The following is a 24,142-nucleotide window of genomic DNA, read 5'->3' on the forward strand; positions in this document are numbered from 1 at the left end:
AAATCCCTTCAAATTGAAGCTGAAAATTTGCACTTCAAGCACATATTTATTGTTTCATTTCAAATCTGTTGTAGTGGTGCACAGAGTGGAAATGCAGAAAATTGTGTCAATGTCAAAATATTTATGGACCTGACTGTAGAACAGGCATGGTTAAGACTGTCAATGAAAATTGACTGGTTTGAAACAGAAAATGAACAGCAGTCATTTTAAGTCTGCCCTCCGGTGAAAATCCATTTTTTTCCACCTTTGTCACATGTCCACATTTTTTATATGCAGGAAAACACATCATGAGCAATATATGCAGCCAACACCATGTCTGAGTAATTTGTCCTTGAAACTGTAAGCGTAATGATGACAGTCTCAGAAACACTGATTCAGACCAAATGAGGCTTCATATGTAGCAAACGTAAGGAACCAGATCTGTCAACTTGCAAGGTGAGACTTTTGATACAGAGCCCCTCTTAAAAATATAAATGGCTTACAAACCAAGGGATGCAAAATCAAAACATCACTGCATATGACATTAATCTTGACATAGTCTGTTATATGGCACGCCATGTTTTAGACTGAGATTGACTTTATTTATCCCCATGAAATTCAGTTGCTACAGCAGCATGGATATTCAATACAGGGATAAATAATAAATACAGAATACAGAACACAGAATACAGAGGTGGGTAGTAACGAGTTACATTTACTCCGTTACATTTACTTAACTAACTTTTAGAAAACAAATGTACTTCTGAAAGTAGTTTTACTCTGCCATACTTTTTACTTTTACTTGAGTAGATTTGTGAAGAAGAAACGCTACTCTTACTTCGTAACACTGGGCTACACTTGGCTCGTTACGTTTTTATTTACATTAGATTTGCTTTATTTTGCCAGAGAAATACCCCAGTGGATCTCCCACACGACTGTGTTTCACCAATCAGACTACGCAACAAAAGTCACGTGACTCCGCTTCACCAGACGTTGCCCTGCAGTCACATGACCACATACAAACTGTAGCAGCATAGCGGCACAAACTCTACACATGTAGCAGACAGGGAATGAAAAAAACGGGGGCATTTTCGAGAAATTTGATCTTGCTTTGGAGTCCGACAACATTATTTGTCTTCTCTTTACTAGCCGTGATAGGTCCGCCTGATGCGGGGGGGGGGGGCAGTCAGAGGGCTGACTGAGCAGGCTGCACTGAGAGGGCTGTTTTTTTTAATAAGGTTTTATTTGTTTAACGTTACAAACATTCATATTTATGCATGTTTAACGTTATATTTTTATTTGTGCATGTTTAACATTATAAACATTTTTATTTGTGCATGTTTAACGTTACGAACATTATTATTTTGGTATGATTAACGTTATAAACATTTGTATTTGTGCATGCCAAAGAGTCATACCTTTGTGTTTTTCTGTATTTAACTTCTATTTTTATTTAATGGTGTTGTATGAAATCAATATGAATATATATCTGCTTCCAGAGTTGTCTTTTTCAACCTTTGAGATTGTGCTGTTTGAGATCTCGACATCACAAAGGCCCATACATGATTTCATTTTTTTTTACCTCATAATTTCACAATTTGTCCAAATACAGATTTTTAGGGAATTAATTCCAGTCTTCTTCATGGAACAGGTATTCAGAACTTCAACATAGACCGTCAAACGAAAACCAACAATTTCAGATCTTCCTGGCCTTAATTTTCTCTTGAAATGTCCCTTTCTAATAGGAAAACTACCAATCAAACTTGCAAACTTTCATCATCAAGTTTTATTGTGCTGGCAGCTTCTCTACAAACACAATTACTCTCCTCACCACTGTATCTTATGGAACAACTCTTATATTACACACAGAAATAAGACTTTGTACTTGAACAATTGGTTTATGAACAATGTAAACACTGTAAAGCAACTCTTGAATGATAATGGTGAGTTTTATAACTATGAGGCATTCTTAGACACTTATCATTTTGAGGTTTCCAGGCAAGAGTTTCATACTGTGATTAGATCAATTCCTTACAATATAAAAATCCTTGCTTGTAACATTCAGAGTACCACACTCTCTGTTTTGGAGAGCCCTATTTCCATAAATGGCATGGATTTGTTAAATAAAAAATGCTCAAATAATTTTATTAGAAGTGGTCAAGAGCATATCACAGCTCCAGCTTGCAAGTATCGATCAGTATGTCTGAATAGAAAACAATGGAACACAATCTTTTTAAAGCTGCTGTCCGGAGTTTCCGTTTGTTTTCAATTTATGTATCATTTTTTAACAAAGCTTAAATGTGTTAGTCTAGTTCGATACGATAATATAAAGTTAGTATAACGCGATATGAAAATTTATTCCTGAGCTCCGCCTTCCTCTCATAGACCCCCATGTTATTCCAAAAAGCGCCGGTTGCTGCCGACCAATCAAGTTCGAGCTTCAGCTTTGTCATGCTGTCAATCAACGGTTATGCGCACAGCAAGCAAGCCCATGCAGAGGTGGGCGAGCTATGCACTACGCAACCGCGCGCACATTTGTTTTGCTTGTGGAGGAGAGAGCATCAGGGATCAGCAACTTCCAGAAAAGTTACCAATCCCACGGCTTGTCAGGCCAAGAGACTGCAGGACGTTTTTTGGCTCGGGGTGCTCGCGTCGCTCCCCGACCACGGCCTCCATAGCCCGCCTGACGGCTTCGTTTAGATGCTGTGGTCGGGGTGCTCGCCTCGCTCCCCGACCACGGTCTCCATAGCCCGCCTGACGGCTTCGTTTAGATGCCCGACCTCTGGAGGAAGATGTTGGGGCGTCTGGGACATACTCTTCGTCAGAGGAGTCATGCAATTCTGAACTCTAGATAGAAATAAATAAACAATGTAACACATATACACGCGTAAATGCACTAAGTTTGATAAACAACGTCATCGAGAGGGATACACGAGTGTAATCACATATTGAAACTTTACTCGTTCGTCCTAGCAGATTCATGTTATTTTGGTATTAGGACAAGTTAGACTCAATACAGCAATCTAACGTAATTCCTTTATTATTTACTAAATGTACTAAATGTAGAAGAGGGGAAAACAGCAAAACAGGCGAGATGCTGCAGCACTCCGGGCACTTCTCTCATGTACTGCGCGCATGCACAAATAAAGGGGCGAAATCAGAGGGACGGAGGGTGGGACCACCAGTGTTTTGGGAGACGCTGCGATTCAAACTCCGGACAGCAGCTTTAATGCCTCACAGATATATACTCACAAATAAAATAAAAGAGTTTCTTTATAAGATTACCCACAGATACTATCCTGTTGAAGCAAATGTATGTTGTTTTATGTCAAACATAAGTAACCGGTGCACTTTTTGTAATTGTGAAGGAGAAACTGTTGAGCATATATTTGTTGACTGTTTTCACACCATCCTTTTGGTTCAATTTAGAAAGATATCTCGCCAGAATATTTAAAAAAGAAACTATACTCAAAAGAACAGATATTTTATTTTACTATAACAACCCTAATTTCTCTGGTGATGAAATATATATCATTAACCTGATTTGTATACTAGCAAAATTTTTTATTCATGAAATGATTTGGATTAAGAAATTACCCTCCTTTTATGTATTTGAAACTACATATTTCCAAAGTTACTTAAAAACTATTGCAAAATTAAAACAAGTGAATAAAAAAAATTATAAAAACATTAAGAATTTTAGAAAAATACAACTTTATTACTCCTTCTTGACAGACTCTATATTTTTATTTATTTTTTCTTATGTGTTTATGACTGTACGATTATTGCAATTGCAATGTATTTGTCTTAAGTTTACATTTGTATGTTGTTTCTGCTTAAAAGAAAATAAAGGATGTTAAGTCTTAAAAAAAATAAAAAAAACATAGGCTGAATCCAAATCTCTGGACTTCACCGCACTTGCGAACTCGTGGACTTTGCGGGCGCGTTCACGGGAAGTCCGGGAGTGCTGAGGGCTGTCCAAATCCACAATTCATCCAGTCCACAAGGGGCCTCAAGCGGACTTTCTGCAGACTTCCAGAGAGTCTGCTTGGGGTGCAGACTTCTGCAGACTTCACCAGTTTGATTACCCAAAATTCATTGCAATATGGACGTGACGTTTAAATTTTTCGATTTTTTTATTGCGTCTGGCCTATAAAACCCAAATTAATTAATATTATAGCGTATACATGATAGTTCTTCAAACAGTGTCATGGAAACGACTGAAACGGACTCCAAGTCTGTCTATTAGCTCCATTCATAATGCTCTGGGCTGAATCCCAAACTGCCCCCTACACACTATCCCTACACACTACCCCTCTGTTTGCGCAGAGGGGTAGAATTCTAACGTAATTCCTTTATTATTTACTAAATGTACTAAATGTAGAAGAGTAGAAAACAGCAAAACAGGCAAGATACTGCAGCACTCCGGGCACTCCTCTCAGGTACTGCGCGCGTGCACAAATAAAGGGGTGAAATCAGAGGGAGGGTGGGACCAACCATAGATATATACAAACGCTTTGTGTTTGTATATATCTATGGGACCAACAGTGTTTTGGGAGACGCTGCGATTCAAACTCCGCACACGAGCTTTAAGGGCCGTCCCAAACCGCGTAGTGCGGAGGGGGAGTGGACTGTTCAGCCCTTAAATAGCGAGTCTGCATCGATGCTCACTCTGGACAATTTTTTCAGGAAGTGCAACGTCGAAATGGAGGAAGAAACAACATATCGATGTAAGTTCCACATGCGTCCATTATTTCTCCCATGCCTTTTTCACACTATGTAATCACCGGAGTCTGTCTGTCTGTCTGTCTGTCTGTCTGTCTGTCTGTCTGTCTGTCTGTCTGTCTGTCTGTGTGTGTGTGTGTGTGTTTGACTGTTAACAGCATAACTCAAAAAGTCATGGACGGATTTTCACCAAATTTTTTACAGGATGTCCGGAAGAGCAAAAGTAACAATTGATTAGATTTTGGAGGTGATCCGGATCACTGTCTGGATAATTGAGGACAATTGAGAGATGGCCGCCAGGAGACACACAGCGTTCGTCCGTCCGCCACTGCCACCATACACCCACTGTGCGCCGCGTCGCAGACATACAAACATATGCACGCACAGAGAGATAGTGTGCCACTAAATTCGTCACTCTGCGCCAGATGCGGTTTGCTCCCAACGGCGCATGTAGTTGCAGTTAAATGGAGATCGGGGAGGCAAGAGGAGCATCTAAGTGCGTGGAGGCGAAAATGGCGAAAGAAGTGGCGTCTCACAAGCAATATTGCCGCACGACAGCGCTGTACATAATCTCGTCTTTATTAGGGATGGGAATTTCGACTAATTTCCGAACCGACTAGTCGCTAATTTTATTGGGGACTAGTCGGTTCGAAAAACTTGCAATTTAACCCTTTAAGCGCCAAAGTCGCAATATTGCGACAAGCAACATTGCTGAACATAACAAGCCATAGCTTCAAATATACTGCCTCGTGTGCCTCATGTACTGTACACCAGGAGATGGCGGACATCTGGAACTTCAATCTGAGCATCAGTTGTGGGCGTGTTTTCATTCAAAGTTTTGGAGTTTAGAGTTTGAAAACCGAGGAGACGAGACTCGCCGTCGGAGCGTATCAGAGCACAAGACGGCACATTTTAGAGTGAGAAAACTCACCATACCGAGAGGTCTGGTCAACACTGACAAAGTACTTTGTCAAGTAATGGCTTATTCATATTCTGAAGAGGAATATTCACTCTCTGATGAAGATGTTCAGTTGTCCACTGAGACGGGCGGTTTGGGATTCAGGCTGCATCCCAAACCGCCCCCTACACACTATCCCTACACACTACCCCTCCGTTTGCACGTTCGCGCGGAGGGTCCTCCATATTAAGGGCCGTCCCAAACCGCGTAGTGCGGAGGGGGAGTGTTCAGCCCTTAAATAGCGAGTCTGCATCGATGCTCACTCTGGACAACTTTTTCAGGAAGTGCAACGTCGAAATGGAGGAGGAAACAAACATATTGATGTGAGTTCCACATGCGTCCATTATTTCTCCTACGCCTTTTTCACACTGACAGAACATCACAAAAAGAGTGGCGTAAAAAGATAAATCAAAAGAAACAAATCTTCTTCTCTGCTGACGTTTGATTTAATTGTGCACCCACTGACACCTTAAAATTTGAACACAACTGACATAATTCATTCATTCATTCATTCATTTGTTGGATTTGAAATGCCAGATAATAGGATTGGAAAACATGTGAGTGAAAAAAAAGTGGGATGCTTTTGTCTTCTGGAAGCAGCAGCGATCCTTGTTAGTTGCAACCTGTGCCACAGCGCTACAGCCATGCACAGTAGGCGTCTTTGTGTTACCATGGCGATGACGTCTTCCGTTTTCCGGTGAGGCGACAGGACGTCCCATTCCTGACGATCGTATTTGTACCCTCCCCCTTCAATAATAGGTGCCCTCCACAGCTAGGCGATGGGCCGAGTACGTCTATCTGCTTTCGTTTACGAAACAATTGATCCCCTGCCGGTAATTTTCAGATTTTTTAGTATTGTGTAGATAAATTATCATATATCATATAAGTAAATGTTTCCAACCTCAAAAGTTGCACATTTTCATAAATAACGTTGATATATTTGTCACATGAGCTAATGGTTATGCTGTTAGCTCCAGCAACCACAAACCAATGAGAGCTCTTGTTCCTACTTCGTGGACTTCAGTTGGCCAATCAGATTCCTCGTACTTCTGGTAAAGCCATAACACAACGTTAACACAACTGGTTAAGGGATGAGAGCAAATGAAGGAAAAGGTAAGATATTATATTATTACTCTATTGTCATGTGGAAACTTTTGATTATTATGAGAAATTGATGCAATGGGTGCAAACGAAGCATATTGACAGCACATTGTAATGCCGAAATTAATGTTAAGTTTAATGAAACGTAACGTCGCTGCAGGTAGCATGTCACCAGTCACAACAGCTGCAGTTGTTTAAGCTAACAAGCGGCAGTAACTAGACGTCCAACACGTTTAAACGAGAAAAAGGTCAGATATTATTAATTACTCGATTATCATGTAATATTTTTAATATGAAAATTTTGTGCAATGAGTGCAAACGAAGCTTATGTTTAATGAAACGTGACGTCGCAGCAGGTAGCATGTCCAGATCCACCAGGAACAGCTGCAGATATTTAATATAACAAGTGGCAGTAATTAGATGTCCAACACATTAGATTTCCCGATCTGATCAGCTTTGCTATTGATACATATTTAATTAGTTTCTATTTTTTTGAGATGAAGTTTGTAGTTTTGTTAGAGCTTCAGTTGTTGTGCATCAGTGACTAGGATATACAAGCGTAGGTTATCATATGGACATTAAATGAACTGACACCAGAAAAAAATTAACTTGAACAAGATGAACTTTATACAAAAAAGTGCTATGAAAGCCACAAATTTGGCATAAGCATGCCCATGAAGCTTGCTCTCTTTTTTTCCTCTTATGTTTCATGTCCTGCAGAATTGGAGCAGTAAATACATGCACACATGTCTGTGCATGGTAGCTGGTGCTGTTTGCATGTGCATCTCCCCCTGCACACATTTTAGTGCTTTGCACTGACAACACTGGAGGCAGTGTCCATCTTAAGGTCTTGTGATGTTGGTGGCCAGGGCATTTTTGGAGTCACTTTACACTTGGTCTCTGTGATCTCTTTCAGCAGCATGGCTGAATGGTACAGGTGTCTGTCTGTGGAGAAGTCAGAGACTGTCACTACACAACCAGGTAGAATGGTGAAATGCAGGTAAGCAAGGTGTGTAACATCAACTTAACTATAATTACAAGGACGCTATAGATTAAGAAATGTCAAACCAACCTATGCTTGCAGGGTCATTCTTGTGTTGATGGCCTAAATGACTGGGTTCCATGCCATCCTCCTCTGAGTCACTGCTGTCTGATGACGGCTGTGCCGGTTCATCCTGGATGACCTCTTCAGCAGTTAGGTCCTCTACATAGACAAAGTCATTTCTGGCTGCTTTAAGGAATTTAAGACATGGATGGGACTTAGGAAGCCTTGATTTTAAGCTAAATGCTTTAGAAGTCGAAATGTCCAGTCCTTCCTTATCTGTAAAAATTTCCTTAAAGAGGTCATTTAGCCGTGAAAGCCTCAACACTTCACGGTTTGCCAGTAGGCACTCTTCCACCACTGTCTAACAGAAATGTCTGTAGCCTGCCTGATACGGATTTGCCTCTTCAGAAACCTCTCTCTTTGTTCCTCTCAGGTATCTTGTGTAATTTGCGAAGCAACTGTGGTGATAGATGGCCTCTTCCACGGATTTGAAGCAACAGGTGTTCATCCTTCTTCCCCTCAGCAGCACGAAGGAGTTGATCTGCTGTGGTAAACAAAGTTTATACTCAAGTAAATATATTTTTTTTTATTTACATTTTTGATTAAAACAACACAACACACACACACAAATAACAAGAAAAAACAAATTAAAATCAATTCACACAAATAAATCAGCCAAGCAACAGCAAAAAAAAAAAAAAAAAGATAAAAAGGGGTTGAAACAAAAATACACAAACAGATCAGTACAAATACTACGTACAACAAAAAATGACAAAGATAAAACAACAAAGATGTCAGGGAGCAGTAAATTAGCTGTCAAAGCACACATTCATCAGATGGTGTGCATGAAATCATAATTTCTTTTATCTATGCAAATAGGAGAAAAAAAGATTAAAAAAAAGAAATTAAAAACAAAGCAAGAAGGTAAGAGATGCTAATTCTAATGTCTTTCTTTAATATATTCCCGAACATATGACCACAAATTTCCAAGTTTCCCATCCTTGCAGGATGGAGCTGCTTGCTTCATCGTTAACAGATCAGCAAAACCATTAAGCCATGAATCTAGACAAAAGCATCCTGGCTTTCTTACTTTCCAGTTCATCAAAATTTTTCTTTTAACAGCAAGAAATGCCAGTGACAAAAGGTGTTTATACTCAGGTAAATACTATTAGTAAATATTAGTACTTAGTCATTTGTCTTTCTGAATACTTTAGTATTTACCTGACTATATAGTAAAGTATTCAGAAAGACAAATGACTAATTCATAAAATTAAAAAAAGAAATTGTCTTAAATAGGGGATATAGCTGATATTTTTATCAGGCATATTGCTTGACATAAAAAAGGTCACATAAAGATCTCACAAGGCAACTGTCCACCCGTTTACCTGCTGTAAATGTTAGACACTGAGAGAGTTTTTACTTAACCCTCTTTCTGTTGTGCCAGATGTTGATATATCTGTTCTCCTTGCATAGCAGGCATGCAACAGGCAGGAGGTGTGGAGCCCTTTTGGGTTGTTCTGGGCCACTTGAAGAGCGCAGAACCCGAACCTTGGATGGAGCACCATCACTGGTATCTGGCAGCGGTTCTTCTGAGCATTGTAATGGCACTAAAATGTAAGTTACAAGTGATCAATAAATGGAAATGATCTAAATTCACATTGTTTCTAACAATTGTAAATAAATTAAAAATCATACTTCTGATGTTGTGGAGAGTTTCATTTTACTGTGGTGGTGCACTGCAATCAAGTACATGTAAAACAAATGTGATCATTGCGTCACTGTGATCTTGTCTGATTAATTTTCAATTTCGGCTGTTCCATTCACTCAGATGGAGAAACATAACTTTTTTTAGTATGTTCACGGATAACTAAGTCATGTTGTCAAAACTGTAGTGGCTTGCAATGAGTTAGTATGTCTCATCGTAACATATTTGGTCATCATACTTGCAGATAATGGATTTGATACAAACCTTCATTTTCTTGGGCTGACTTGGCTTGCTTACAGTTTGCTCTTTAGATGTGGTCTTTGTTTGTGAAGGCACTGTAGCATTCTCTGTGGTATCCCACATTGCTCGGCACGTCAGGGACATCTTCATTGCTGATATTAAATGCTGAAAATGCTTTTTCAGCAATCAGCGTTTCTGCAGTGTTGAGGGTAACCCATTGTTTGGCACAATAGACATATCTCTCCCAGCTTTTCTGTGAAAAAGGTGTTACTGCAGACTTTGTGTCACAGACTAAATGCATGCAGCACTTCATCCTCTGGTGCAGAGGTCAAGTGAGAGGACAGACCAAGGGACGGACCACAGCAGTAGAGACCATGGCTGAATCCCAAACCGCCCCCTACACACTCCCCCTCCACTACCGAGTGTCACTCCAAAAGAAGTCACACTCGCAGCTGTGGAGGGCACCTATTATTGAAGGGGGAGGGTATAAATACGATCGTCAGGAATGGGATGCCCTGTCGCCTCACCGGAAAAACGGAAGATGTCATCGCCATGGTAACACAAAGACGCCTACTGTGCATGGCTGTAGCACTATGGCACAGGTTGCAACTAACAAGGATCGCTGTTGCTTCCAGAAGACGAAAGCATCCCACTTTTTTCACTCACATGTTTTCCAATCCTATTATCTGGAATTTCAAATCCAACAAATGAATAAATGAATTCTGTCAGTTGTGTTCAAATTTTAAGGTGTCAGGGGGTGCACAATTAAATCAAACGTCAGCAGAGAAGAAGATTTATTTCTTTTGATTTATCTTTTTGCACCACTCTTTGTGATGTTCTGTCAGTGTGAAAAAGGCGTAGGAGAAATAAAGGACGCATGTGGAACTCACATCAATATGTTTGTTTCCTCCTCCATTTCGACGTTGCACTTCCTGAAAAAGTTGTCCAGAGTGAGCATCAATGCAGACTCGCTATTTAAGGGCTGAACAGTCCACTCCCCCTCCGCACTACGCAGTTTGGGACGGCCCTTAATATGGAGGACCCTCCGCGGGAACGCGCAAACGGAGGGATAGTGTGTAGGGGGCGGTTTAGGATTCAGCCCATGGTAAGAGACTTATCCATCATTGAAAATAGCCAAAACAATCTAGTACATAGTTTTATTCTTGTAATTCAATTATGCCCATAGTTACACCTCAATGTTGTGGCATATAAATAACAGAGACAATTTAACAGACAATGTATGTTTTATTTGGACATTCTGGTATTTAAATAAAAACGGCTTTAAATATTGTTCATTTGACACTGTAATAGTGGCAGCTGTGTTGAATTGGAAAGATAATGTAGTGTGAAATATGACAAAGAACGTCAAAGAACGTTGGATATTTAACGCCAGGAGAAAACAATAGACCTTTTCGCAGTGACGTCAGAGTCTGGGACACGTGACCATACCTTCCTTAGCAACGCACGCCGCCATTTTAAGAGGGGGCAACAAAGTCATTAGCAACCGTGATTTGACCGCTGAAACCACGCGGTTTTGACCCGGAGACAAACGTCTGGTGATTATTTCGGAAATCTTGAGCCAAAAGCCAAGCTACGGTATAAAGAAAAAATAGAACTGGTTGGTTTGCAGTCATGTCCGTACCAAATTGCACTGGGATCATGGGAAAACGACCCTACTACATGTCCAGATCTTCATTAGCACTCCATTTACGAGTACCTTATCAACAGCCCAGGTATCCACACAATGGAGAAGATGAAGACTTATAAAAGCCTGGACTCATACGTTTTCTTTGAGGTATGCTTATATTTATGCATTTTTGTGCATACAGGTCAATGTCAGAATGATAAATGCCGTGTAAGATACGGCTACACCAGCGCCGCTATGCTAAGCTAATGTTAAGCTAACGGGGTGAGCCATTACACCTTTTAATTTCAAGTGTAAGTAGTGTATGTATATTAGTTAGATGTGCATTATCAAAACTAAGAGTCAGATACCTGTAAATGAGCTCTACCCACCCTAGGCCCAAGGGTATGAGGTGCTAACAATAATGAGGACAATGCTGCTGATTACAGCATAGTAGTTAGCAGAACGGAAGGGAGGAGAGAAGGTTTAAAAATAGCAGTGTGAGTAGAAAGACCCCTGACTTTTTGTGGGAAGCACAGCTAGCACTAGCCTAAGCTAAGTAGCTAGCCCTCAACATTTCAGATAATTATAGACATCATAAGCTGCAGTCAATTCCAGCCACTTTCAGTACAAAAAAAAAATCGCTAATATTCTATTTGTAAATAAAAATATGACGAGAAATACAGGGAATATTGGACGTGCATCGCGAGGTGCATTTCCTTGAAAACGACCTATTCATGGATTATATACCAACTTCAAGATATGTTTTGGACAAAATATGTTACTGGCTTGTTTCGTCTGGATGTCCAAGGTTGGATTATGGCCGTTTTTTGTGGAATATTTTCATCTGTGTGTAATAATGAACCCGGAAATGTGAGTCGCGCTGTTGTTTGTCGGACAAATGTGGTTATATTACCCGCTGTGGTAATCACATCTGAAAGTGGTTTATATCGGCAGATTCATGAGAATCTAAGCTTTCCATTGGCGTATAGTGTTTGCATAATCGCGTTTGCAGTTTCAGACATTTAGCAAATTGCTTATGCAGATTTCAAAGTGTACCACGGGCGGGACACTGAAGCACAACTGGTTAAGCTTATTAATTAATAATTTCAGAAAATCAGTTAAGGGGTAATAATTTCATGAAACACAATAGACCATTGACGAAATGCTGACTGCAAACATAGGACCATTTTGACTGTGGGCTCCATGTGGTACCATTATTGTTAATCCGCCTCAATGCTGTGAGCCATAAAGTCCTTTTCTGGCCCTTTTCAGTCGGAATCCTGTAAAAGGAAATGTTCTTGTTGCTCCATGACTGAGAACTACAGCCAAAAACAGCGCAGGTTTTGGGCATATCTGCTTTTGGTCGTTCAAATCGGGAGGGAAACGTGGGAAAGTAATGGTCGTCAAGGCAAAGCATACCCCTCTTAAAATGGCGGAATCGCGTTGCTAGGGCCGGTGACCGGCGGTGACGTTCGATGATGACGTTTCGGAAAAAGGTCTATAGCGTTGATTTTTACCGTGCAAGTATACCATAACACTGTTGGGAATTAATAATTAGGACCATGTAGTCTAGCTTGTAAGCTCATTCGGAGGAAAAACGTATTCTGTTTATTTTAAGTCTTTCCGAAGCCGGCGTTAGCATATTTTGCCGCAGCTTCTTCCTGGTTGTCATGGAGATGACGTAAGTAGCCCCCTTCGTTTGCCTGCTCAAAATTAAAAGTTATTGGCTGCTCTCTTTCATTAATGTGCACGAACTGAAGTTGGAAACAACTACTAATATACTTAGAATAATTTTATCTGTCTGCTGTGAAAAATATTCTTCCTTACGCGGCGGGGATCAATGAATAACACGTTTTTTGGCTTCGGCCCATAGCCTATATCTATGTGCTCAGCGCCTGTGATAACACTGCCGTATTACGCGAAATAGCCGCGCAACGCCCAGCGTGCGGGCGGCTCACTTGACCGCAGTTTAACGGAGTGCTTCCTCCGACAGAAGCAGATCGCCATAGAGTGAGGAGGATTATGCCCAGTTTCACTACTAAAGGTTCCTGCTACTGTCTTAATGCTATAATTCTTGAATCATTAAGTAATAGACCCTGTGCACGTCAAAAATGCTAACTTCCGGGTTCTGACCGGAGGGGCTTACAGGTCCTTCCGGAGGCTATTTCGCAGCATGGATAACATAGATATATGGATAGATATATGATGTATATATCTATGATGGATAACATGGAATCAAAAAAGAAAAACACTGTTTTCTCAGCAAAACAAAAAATCAGATTTCAGCGTGTTCAAGGTCGATATGGGAGGTACTGTAGTGTACCATTATGTTTGGCTTTTGGTGTTTATAACAGTTCTATAAGCCTTCACCGTTTTCCAAAAGACCGGCATTTGCGGGCTCAGTGGATTGCCAAAATTAGACGAAAAAAAATGTTTCACACTGAGCTGAGGATCGGGAATATAAGTGCATAGTCACTGATCAAACAGCAAATATCTGATAAACTATAACAACAATCCGTGCACTCTTCAATCATTTGTTATTCCGTTTTTACATCTAATCAAATATAGAGGAAATCCAAGCATTTGTCATTTTGTTCAAACAAAACTACAAATATAAAATGTCTCGCTGAACTCGACTAACCCTTTAAGCTGCAGTCAATTCCAGCCACTTTCAGTACAAAAAAATCGCTAATATTCTATTTGTAAATAAAAATATGACGAGAAATACAGGGAATATTAGACGCGCATCGCGAGGTGCATTTCCTTGAAAACGACCTATTCGTGGAGTATATACCGACTTCAAGACATGTTTTGGACAAAATATGTTACTGGCTTGTTTCGTCTGGATGTCCAAGGTTGGATTATGGCCGTTTTTTGTGGAATATTTTCATCCGTGTGTAATAATGAACCCGGAAATGTGAGTCACGCTGTGTACGTTGAAGTCGTGTATAGAAAATGGATGGATGGATATTCGTTGTTTGTCGGACAAATGTGTTTATATTACCCGCTGTGGTAATCACATCTGAAAGTGGTTTATACCGGCGGATTCATGAGAATCTAAGCCTTCCATCGGCGTATAGTGTTTGTATAATCGCGTTTGCAGTTTCAGACATTTAGCAACTTGCTTATGCAGATCTCAAAGTGTACCGCAGATGGGACACTGAAGCGCAACTGAAGCGCAACGGGCTAAGTATCAAAGACTAAAGTGTAAAGTGGATTCTAGTAGCTAACGAAGCAAAAAAATAGTAATGTATAAATACTGGAAAATAAAATGATAAGGTACATGTTTGGCAAGCCCTACAGTTAAGCTAGCGCTAGTTATGTAGGATGCGATGCCACTTACCTTCAAAGTTATATATGTACTGGGATATATAAAATTTGAATCCCTTTTCCCGTTTGCTTTAAGGAGCTGACCCAAAATCATCATCGAGACGATAAACATCGTCAACAGAAATTTTAGGCAAGTTGCCTAGGCATCTGGAAAAGTAAAGTGTACTGCTGGCTTCTTCCATTTTGACAGCGCTGTAAGCAGGACCGGAAGTAACTGTAGCACCCGGAGTTTTTCAACCGGAACTAGCACATGCTATCGTGCACAGGGTCTATTGACAGAAAATTCTATTTTTTTTTTCGGGAGTAGCGGAAGTGACGTACTTTGCGCACATGCACAGTACAAATCAGGTTTCCGGGACGGATTGGGTAGCGACAATCATAGATATAAAGGCTGAATCCCAAACCGCCCCCTACACACTCCCCCTCCACTACCGAGTGTCACTCCAAAAGAAGTCACACTCGCAGCTGTGGAGGGCACCTCTTTATTTCAAACAGATTTTACGACTACCACATGTGTTGTTCAGTACTGGTCCAATATTTTCAATGGGTTAAACTGGGTCCATATATGGAATCTTCCATACAAATATTTAATTACAAATAAAGTTAGAGAAATATCTTACAAAATAATTCATAAATACTATCCTACCAAACGCTACTTGTTGAGGTTTGGGAGAGATGTGTGTGTGGACTGTTCCTTATGTGGTTGTGAGCCTGAAACTTTGATGCACCTGTTTTGGGACTGTCATTATACTGCCACCTTTTGGAAAGAGGTACTGCATTATATTACTCTGAAAATTGACAAAGACTTTCTTTTAAAATGGGACAATGTGCTCTTTGGTGTTCATGATGTTAGAAGTAAAAAAACAAAAAGAACGGTGTCATAAATCTAATAATTATATTGGGTAAATATCATATACACAAAGCCAAGTTTAGCCATTCGAATCCCTGTTTTTTTTGGATTTCAAAAGGAAACAGAAAAGTACTTGGAAAGTATATGTGACTCTAATAATAAGAAAGCTATGAAGACCTATCATTTGTGCTCTTTATTTTCTGTGTTTATTTAGCAGCCTTCCCCCCTGGCTGTTGTGTTGTCTGTATGTTTGTAAATTTTAATAACTGCTGTTGTTATTCTTTGTAATAAATAAATATGGGGGAAAAAAATGCTGTGGAGGGCACCTATTATTGAAGGGGGAGGGTATAAATACGATCGTCAGGAATGGGGCGCCCTGTCACCTCACTGGAAAACGGAAGACGTCATTGCCATGGTAACACAAAGATGCCTACTGTGCATGGCTGTACCGCTGTGGCACAGGTTGCAACTAACAAGGATCGCTGCTGCTTCCAGAAGACAAAAGCATCCCACTTTTTTTCACTCACATGTTTTCCAATCCTATTATCTGGAATTTCAAATCCAACAAATGAATAAATGAATTCTGTCAGTTGTGTTCAAATTTTAAGGTGTCAGGGGGTGCACAATTAAATCAAACGTCAGCAGAGAAGAAGATTTGTTTCTTTTGATTTATCTTTTTACATCACTCTTTTTGTGATGTTCTGTCAGTGTGAAAAAGGCGTGGGAGAAATAAAGGACACACGTGGAACTCACATCAATATGTTGTTTCCTCCTCCATTTCGACGTTGCACTTCCTGAAAAAGTTGTCCAGAGTGAGCATCATAGATATATACAAACACTAGGGCTGAATCCCAAACCGCCCCCTACACACTCCCCCTCCACTACCGAGTGTCACTCCAAAAGAAGTCACACTCGCAGCTGTGGAGGGCACCTATTACTGAAGGGGGAGGGTACAAATACGATCGGCAGGAATGGGATGCCCTGTTGCCTCACCGAAAAACGGAAGATGTCATCGCCATGGTAACAGAAAGACGCCTACTGTGCATGGCTGTAGCGCTGTGGCACAGGTTGCAACTGACAAGGATCGCTGCTGCTTCCAGAAGACGAAAGCATCCCACTTTTTTCACTCACATTTTTTCCAATCCTATTATCTGGAATTTCAGATCCAACAAATGAATAAATGAATTATGTCAGTTGTGTTCAAATTTTAAGGTGTCAGGGGGTGCACAATTAAATCAAACATCAGCAGAGAAGATTTGTTTCTTTTGTTTTATCTTTTTACACCACTCTTTGTGATGCTCTGTCAGTGTGAAAAAGGCGTGGGAGAAATAAAGAACGCATGTGGAACTTACATCGATATGTTTGTTTCCTCCTCCATTTCGACGTTGCACTTCCTGAAAAAGTTGTCCGGAGTGAGCATCAATGCAGACTCGCTATTTAAGGGCTGAACAGTCCACTCTCCCTCCGCACTACGCGGTTTGGGACGGCCCTTAATATGGAGGACCCTCCACAGGAACGCGCAAACGGAGGGGTAGTGTGTAGGGATAGTGTGTAGGGGGCGGTTTGGGATTCAGCCTCGATGTCTCATGAGCGCTGTCAGCCTATGGGGAGCAACGTCGCCACATGGCGGCCATCTTGGGACAGGGTCAATGGAGCATGGATTTTAAAATCACTGTAGATTGCTCAATTTTCAGCCGATTTTAGAACAGCTTGGTTTGTTATAAACGTCAGAGATGTACTTCTTTTACTGCTTACTTAAGAATAATTAAAACCATTGAATTCATATAAAAATTATATTAAGTAGATAGGCAATAAAGAAATAGCTATACACACACAGACATACTGTCAATCTTTAATATTTACAATATTCAAATAGACAAAATAAATAAATGATGAACAAATAACAAAAAAGTAATGCTAAAATGAAAAAATAATGACATTTGAACAAAAAAATAAAAAATAAAGAAAGAAAAATAATAAGGTTCCCACTCTTTTCAATAAATCATTTTCCAGGATTTTTGCAGTGTCCCATAACCAACTGAAGTTACAACAATGGAGTGGGCAATTTTTAAGTTAATCTCGCCTTCTTAAAAAAAACAAGATTAAAGGTTGATGACCAATATCTCTAACTAGCTGCACAGTATCATGTTAAGCTTTTGAATTTATTTCTAAATCTCGGGCATGAAAATTGTCTGCTCGCTGTCTTTTTAGTCAAAGGTTATTTAGTGCCTTACTATTCTTAATTTATGGTTTATACTTATATTGTAATCTTCACAATTTTATCCTGCTGGTTTGAGGACTGCAGTGAGGACCTTCCACTTCTCTAAACTTCAGGCTGCCACTGCAAAAAAATAAAAAATGAACACATCTTTTTTCAGCGTAAATGGATGTAAATGTAATTTTATTATTTAGCATTGCACTTCTTTATTACTATCAGCTTTCTAATGCACAGATAAAAACAAAGCTCAACCAAAATCAAAGCACAACAAACAGAGATGTTGTCTTTTCTTTTCATGAACCTGGTGCCTACATTACCCACAATGCATTTCGGCTGCAGGCTAACTAATCCAGGCATAGATGTATACAAACAATAAGTCTAAGGTCTCAATCAAAGTCTCTTAACAAGCAAATAAATACAACCACAACCACAAAGAATGTAATTTCACCTAAAGATTAGGTTCTCAAAAAACGTTGGTCTCAGGAAAACCTAATAATTGAAAATCAGATTGTGAGTAACACCATCTTCAATGTGAGTAGCCAGGCAGAAAAGACACACAACTATGCCGCATTTTTCAAAACGAAAAGCTACGATTTCAGAATTGAGCCTGAATCATAGCCACGTTAATAAGGTTTGTAATAAACTAAACCGTTCGTAAATCAATCAAGAATTGAGCGAGTTATGAGTGTTAAAGTGAGGAAATCATCCACCTTACCATTGACTACAGTACAGCGCGACAGAGCAGTCCCCTGTCCCAAGATGGCCGCCAAGTGACGACGCCGCCGACTCCGTCTTGAGACATGAAGGCTGAATCCCAAACCGCCCCCTACACACTACCCCTCCGTTTGCGCGTTCCCGTGGAGGGTCCTCCATATTAAGGGCCGTCCCAAACCGCGTAGTGCGGAGGGAGAGTGGACTGTTCAGCCCTTAAATAGCGAGTCTGCATTGATGCTCACTCCGGACAACTTTTTCAGGAAGTGCAACGTCGAAATGGAGGAGGAAACAAACATATCGATGTAAGTTCCACATGCGTTCTTTATTTCTCCCACGCCTTTTTCACACTGACAGAGCATCACAAAGAGTGGTGTAAAAAGATAAAACAAAAGAAACAAATCTTCTCTGCTGATGTTTGATTTAATTGTGCACCCCCTGACACCTTAAAATTTGAACACAACTGACATAATTCATTTATTCATTTGTTGGATTTGAAATGCCAGATAATAGGATTGGAAAAAATGTGAGTGAAAAAAGTGGGATGCTTTCGTCTTCTGGAAGCAGCAGCGATCCTTGTTAGTTGCAACCTGTGCCACAGCGCTACAGCCATGCACAGTAGGCGTCTTTCTGTTACCATGGCGATGACGTCTTCCGTTTTCCTGTGAGGCAACAGGGTGTCCCATTCCTTTTTTTTTTTTTTTTTTTTTTTTTTTTTTTATTATTATTAACATAAAGCATCAATTTACAGAACTTTTACAGAGCTGATGACACTTCTAAAACACACATTTCATTTCAAAATGACAGAGGTGATTATTCCAGGAGTAAATAAAATACATATATTAAAAAAAAAAAAAAAAAAAAAAAAAAAAAAAAAAAAAAAATCCATTTCAGAGGTTTACAGAGTTTAGGAAATGTCATAAAAACAGAATAAATGCAAAAGCTGAGCACATCAATGGTAGAATATAAATTCCATAAAATATGTTAATTAAGGTTTAACATTTCATTTAGCGTGTCAAACACAGGAGTCCAGCGATGGTTACTCTGACAAATAACATTTAAAGAGGTTAAATAACTTTTCATTTCATTCTTAAAACAAGACACAGAAGGTTTACAGTTTTTCCATTTACATTTGTGAATATGGTATTTACCCATAAGAAAAATTATATTTAGTGCCTGGGTAACTATATTATTGGGACCATCCATATATATTAAGACTTGAATATTTGAGAAAGAGTCCAAAGTATCTAGCGGCAACCAGTCTGAAATGTCTTGCCAAAACTTAAAAGTGACATTGCAAGAAAAGAATAAATGTTCAGATGTTTCAGGACTTTCTTTGCAAAATTCACAAGACTCTACTTCAAACTTAAATCTCCTCCTCAGAGTTTCTGCTGAGGGGTAAAAATTATTCAATATTTTGAACTGCATCTCTTTTATTTTTGGCAAGACTGGCCATTTGATAAACTTGAAATATTTGCCTTCGACTTTCGTTTCACTTTCAATGACATTAATAGAAGATTGAATTGTAAATTCATGAAATAATTTAGATTTCAATAAATTACCCATCACTAATTTATTACATTTTTTATCATTTAGAGGCACGTCATTAATCTTCGGCTCTGGTAAACTGATGGTTACACTATTTGTTTTTATGGTGTTTTGTATCATATTTTTAAGAGGGATTGGAACTGATTGACATATGCAGAGGGATAACGCAGGAGAACATGTTAAGTCAAATTTCCTCATAAATATATCGCTTTGCAGAAAATTACCAGAATCATCCATTAAATCAGTTACAAATAGAATATTTTTCTCAAACCATTCCTGGATAAAAAGTGTTTTCCTATTACGTGTAATGGTCCTGTTATTCCACAAGGTGGATCTGTGTGGAGAGAAATTGTGAGTAAATATCATTTTCCAGTAAGATAAAATTTGTTTGTGAAAGTCAGAAAGTTTGAGTGGTAGTTTTGTAATGTCAAAGTCACATTTCATCAAAATTCAATCCCTCCTACTTTGAGAAATAAAGATTTAGGTATGTGAAACCACATTGAATCAGAATTATCAAGAAAAGCTTTAAGCCAGTTTAGCTTAAGTACTCCTAGAAAACTTTCAAATTCTATTGCCTTCAATCCACCATTGGTATAGTCTTTCATTAACTGAGTTTTTTTAAGATAATGTGTTTTGTTTCTCCAAATAAAATTGAATAAACTAGTATTGACCATTTTAATCATTTTGGGAGATATATAAAGAGCTTGGCAAGGATATATCAATTTAGACAAACCTTCTGTTTTTGAGAGCAAAATTCTTCCTAATATTGAAAGATCTCGTGATAGCCAGTAATTCAAAGATTTCCCCATTTTATCAATTTTGGCTTCAATATTGCATTGCTGTCTTTTAATTTTGTCTTTTGTTAGTGTTATACCCAAGTATTTAACTTCTGTTTTAACAGGAATGGATTCAAGATTAGACTCAGCACATGTAAAGAGGGGAAGCAATTCACACTTTTTCAAATTTAGAGATAATCCAGATGCTTTTGAAAATATTGAAATTACTTCTATAGCTTTCTCGATCATAATTTTGTCCTTTAGGAAGATTGCAGTATCATCTGCGAATTGACTGATTTTAAATTCATGACCCAAAAAGTTAATACCTTCAATTGGAGAGTGATTTAAGATTAAATAGGCCAGCATTTGTGTACATAAAATGAATAAACTAGGGCTAATACAACATCCTTGCCTTATACCACGAGTTATTGTGATTTGTGGAGTTAATCCAGGGTTTAAAGAGATGTAGCTGTTTATATTTGTGTAAAATAGCTCTATAATTTTACAAAATTTCTCTCCAAATCCTATTCTTTTTAGAGTATAAAAAATAAATTCATGTTCTACCGTGTCAAATGCTTTAAAAAAATCTAAGAATAGTATAAAGCTTTCAGTCGGGATATAAGATTGGTAATCTATCATATCTGCAACCAACCTTATGTGGTTATGGATATGTCTCCCTTTAATGAAGGCCGATTGATATTCTCCAATAATTTTATTTAAAATTGTTTTAAGTCTGTTTGCAAATGTCAATGCAAGTATCTTATAGTCAATGCATAGTAATGTTATGGGCCTCCAGTTGTCTAAAACATGCAGGTTTTTGTCTGGTTTAGGTATTAAAGTAATTAGCCCAGTTTTCATTGTAGAGGACAATTGACCTTGACTTATGCATTCCATAAATGCTTTATATAAAAGATATTTAATATTTTCCCAAAAATGTTTGAAAAATTCAACAGTTAGGCCATCTATTCCTGGTGCTTTTCCATTTTTCATTTGTTTTAATGCTATCTCCATTTCACTTAAGGTTATTTCTTTGTTAAGAAAATCATTATCATCAGCACTTACTTTTATAATATCACCTTCAATTACTCTAAACATATTTTCACACTCATTCTTTTTAAAATCAGACTGATATAAGTGATTGTAAAACGTCCATATTTCTTTTGAGATAAGAGTATCATCATCTATTTCAACACCATTAACTTTAAGTTTTGTAATCTTCTTTTTTGATTGTCTATGTTTTTCAAGGCTGAAGAAATAGGATGAGCTTTTTTCCCCTTGTTCAATCCAGTTAGCTCTTGACCGTATATATGCCCCATTGGCTTTCAGTGAGTATATGTCATCTAGCTGAGATTGTAATAGCCGAAGTTGTGCTTCATTTTCTGCTCTTTGGTCATCTTGTAATAACAGGTTGATTTTATTAATAATTTTCTTTTGTTTTTGCTTTCTAGATGCATTAATTTTCTTCCCAGTGTCAATGGCAATTTGTTTGGCCTGAAACTTAAGCCATTCCCATTTGCATATATTGGTTGTGTCCAATTGTTCAATTTCCATAATGGTTGATTTTATTTGGTCACAAAAGGCTTCATTCTTCAACAAAGTGTTGTTAAACTTCCATGTGTTTTGAGATATATGACGAGGTTTAGATAGAACCAAATTTAAGTTTACCATACAATGGTCTGTAAGCGGGGATGCTGAAATATTGCAGTCAGTCACCTTATTACATAAATTTCTTGATATTAGCCAATAATCTAATCGTGAACATTGACCATTGCCTGCTGAATTAAGCCATGTAAATTGTGTTTTACCAGGGTTAATAAGTCTCCAATAGTCACATAAGTCTAGGTTAGAACATAGATCATTTATAGAGTCACAGTAGGTAGGTTGTGCATAACGATGAGGTATTCGATCCAACCATGAATTTGGAGCTATATTAAAATCACCGCCAATAATCACACTATCTGCTCTAAAGGTGTTTTTCCATTCTGTTACAGAGTTACAAAGTGTGGCATACATATTTCTATTTGTTGTAAAAACATTGTATCCATAAACACAAAGTAGAATAAATCGTTTGTCATTCTCTACTTCTACAACTACCATTAACCAGTGACCGTCAGTATCTTTTTGGTGATCAATAATGGTGCCTGGAAATTTATTAAATAAGATCATGACCCCTGCAGAGTGTGAAGTCCCATGTGAAAATAATAGAGAATCCCCCCATTGATTTTTCCAAAATTTTTCGTCATTTGAACGTGAATGAGTTTCTTGGAGAAATAGACAATTTGCTTTTTGGTCTTTACAATATAGAAAAATAGCTTTGCGTTTTACGCTGTTCTGTAAACCTCTAACATTTAAAGATAATAAGGAAATAGACATTAAAGAAAGAAAACAAATAAAGCTAAATAGGAAAAAAGAAAAAGATAGATCAGAATTTGATTAAATTGGATTGTTGTAATAGATTGTACTATTATAACCACTACCTAAAGCGGGAACATTATATTTGTGTCCAAGAATATATGGTACCAAAATAACAATGTGAACAGTTTTAAACTAAGTTGTAATGCTTTACTATTTCAACAAATGACAACATTGAGAAAACTTTCAGAACCAGTTTCCTGTAAATCCTTTGCTCAAGAGAACACAATTATTAGGGCTCAACTATTTGGCCCTCAATAACGGCATACCCTTCTTTCAGAAAAGCTTTTTTCCCAAGTCTTTTGGCTTCCTTGACTTTAGGATATAGCTTGGCTCGAGCTTCCCGATCCTCCTTGCAAAAGTCCTCCTTGAACTGAAAGTTCATCTCTCTGCAGACTCTCGCCTCTTTGGATTTCTTCCACACCTCATCACGGACAGTGCGCATTGCAAAATGGATGATGATTGGCCTCGGCATCCTGTTGGTTGCTGCGCTGAATCTTCCAATCCGATGAACAGTGTCCACTGTGTCGCGCAGTTTCTCTATTGACATCGGGACCACACGTGTAAGGATCCCTAGCACCACCTCTCTTGTGTTTTCATTTTCTTTTTCAGTGAGGCCAGTGATCCTGAGATCCCATCTTCTTTTGTAACGTGCTTGTTCCAAGCACATTTTCTTCAGTGACGCGTTCTCTTGTTGCAAATCCACAATTCTCTCTTGTAGATGCCCGATGTCCTCTTGAGTTTTGTGTACAGATTTGTTAACCGCCTCGAGTTTGTCTTCGAGTGCCGCCAAGCGCTCATCCTGCTTGTCAAATCTGTCAACCAGGGACTGGATAGCTTCAAGTAGAGTTGCATTAGTTATTTCCTCAGTTACCTTTTCTTTGTCACCTTTTGTTTTAGTCTTTTTGGCATCCGGG

General features: G+C 38.8%; 2 long non-coding RNA genes across 6 annotated transcripts in view; one reads left to right on the forward strand and one right to left on the reverse strand.

Moving 5' to 3' along the window:
• The window catches only part of LOC127530785 (uncharacterized), a 186,643-nt gene extending 177,146 nt beyond the window's left edge, over window positions 1-9,497 (forward strand). For 2 of the 4 annotated variants that reach the window (XR_007937439.1, XR_007937434.1), the window contains exon 6: window positions 9,303-9,497. This is a non-coding gene — a long non-coding RNA (uncharacterized LOC127530785). Of the gene's footprint in view, window positions 1-9,281 lie in introns of all 4 variants that reach the window. The other 2 variants (XR_007937438.1, XR_007937436.1) reach the window with 2 other exon arrangements.
• LOC127530786 (uncharacterized) lies at window positions 7,202-18,841 on the reverse strand. Of its 2 annotated transcripts, none has more exons than XR_007937441.1 (3): window positions 9,504-18,841; window positions 9,234-9,415; window positions 7,202-8,352 (listed from the first exon to the last, which is right to left on the reverse strand). It is a non-coding gene; the product is annotated as an uncharacterized LOC127530786 (long non-coding RNA). The 2 variants fall into 2 exon arrangements; XR_007937440.1 differs by lacking the exon at window positions 9,504-18,841 and having other exon boundaries at window positions 7,202-7,708; window positions 7,836-8,352; window positions 9,234-9,350.
• Between the last annotated feature and the right edge of the window lie 5,301 nt (window positions 18,842-24,142).

The sequence above is a fragment of the Acanthochromis polyacanthus genome, chromosome 18 (assembly GCF_021347895.1).
Source record: "Acanthochromis polyacanthus isolate Apoly-LR-REF ecotype Palm Island chromosome 18, KAUST_Apoly_ChrSc, whole genome shotgun sequence".
Taxonomy (NCBI): Eukaryota; Metazoa; Chordata; class Actinopteri; family Pomacentridae; genus Acanthochromis; species Acanthochromis polyacanthus.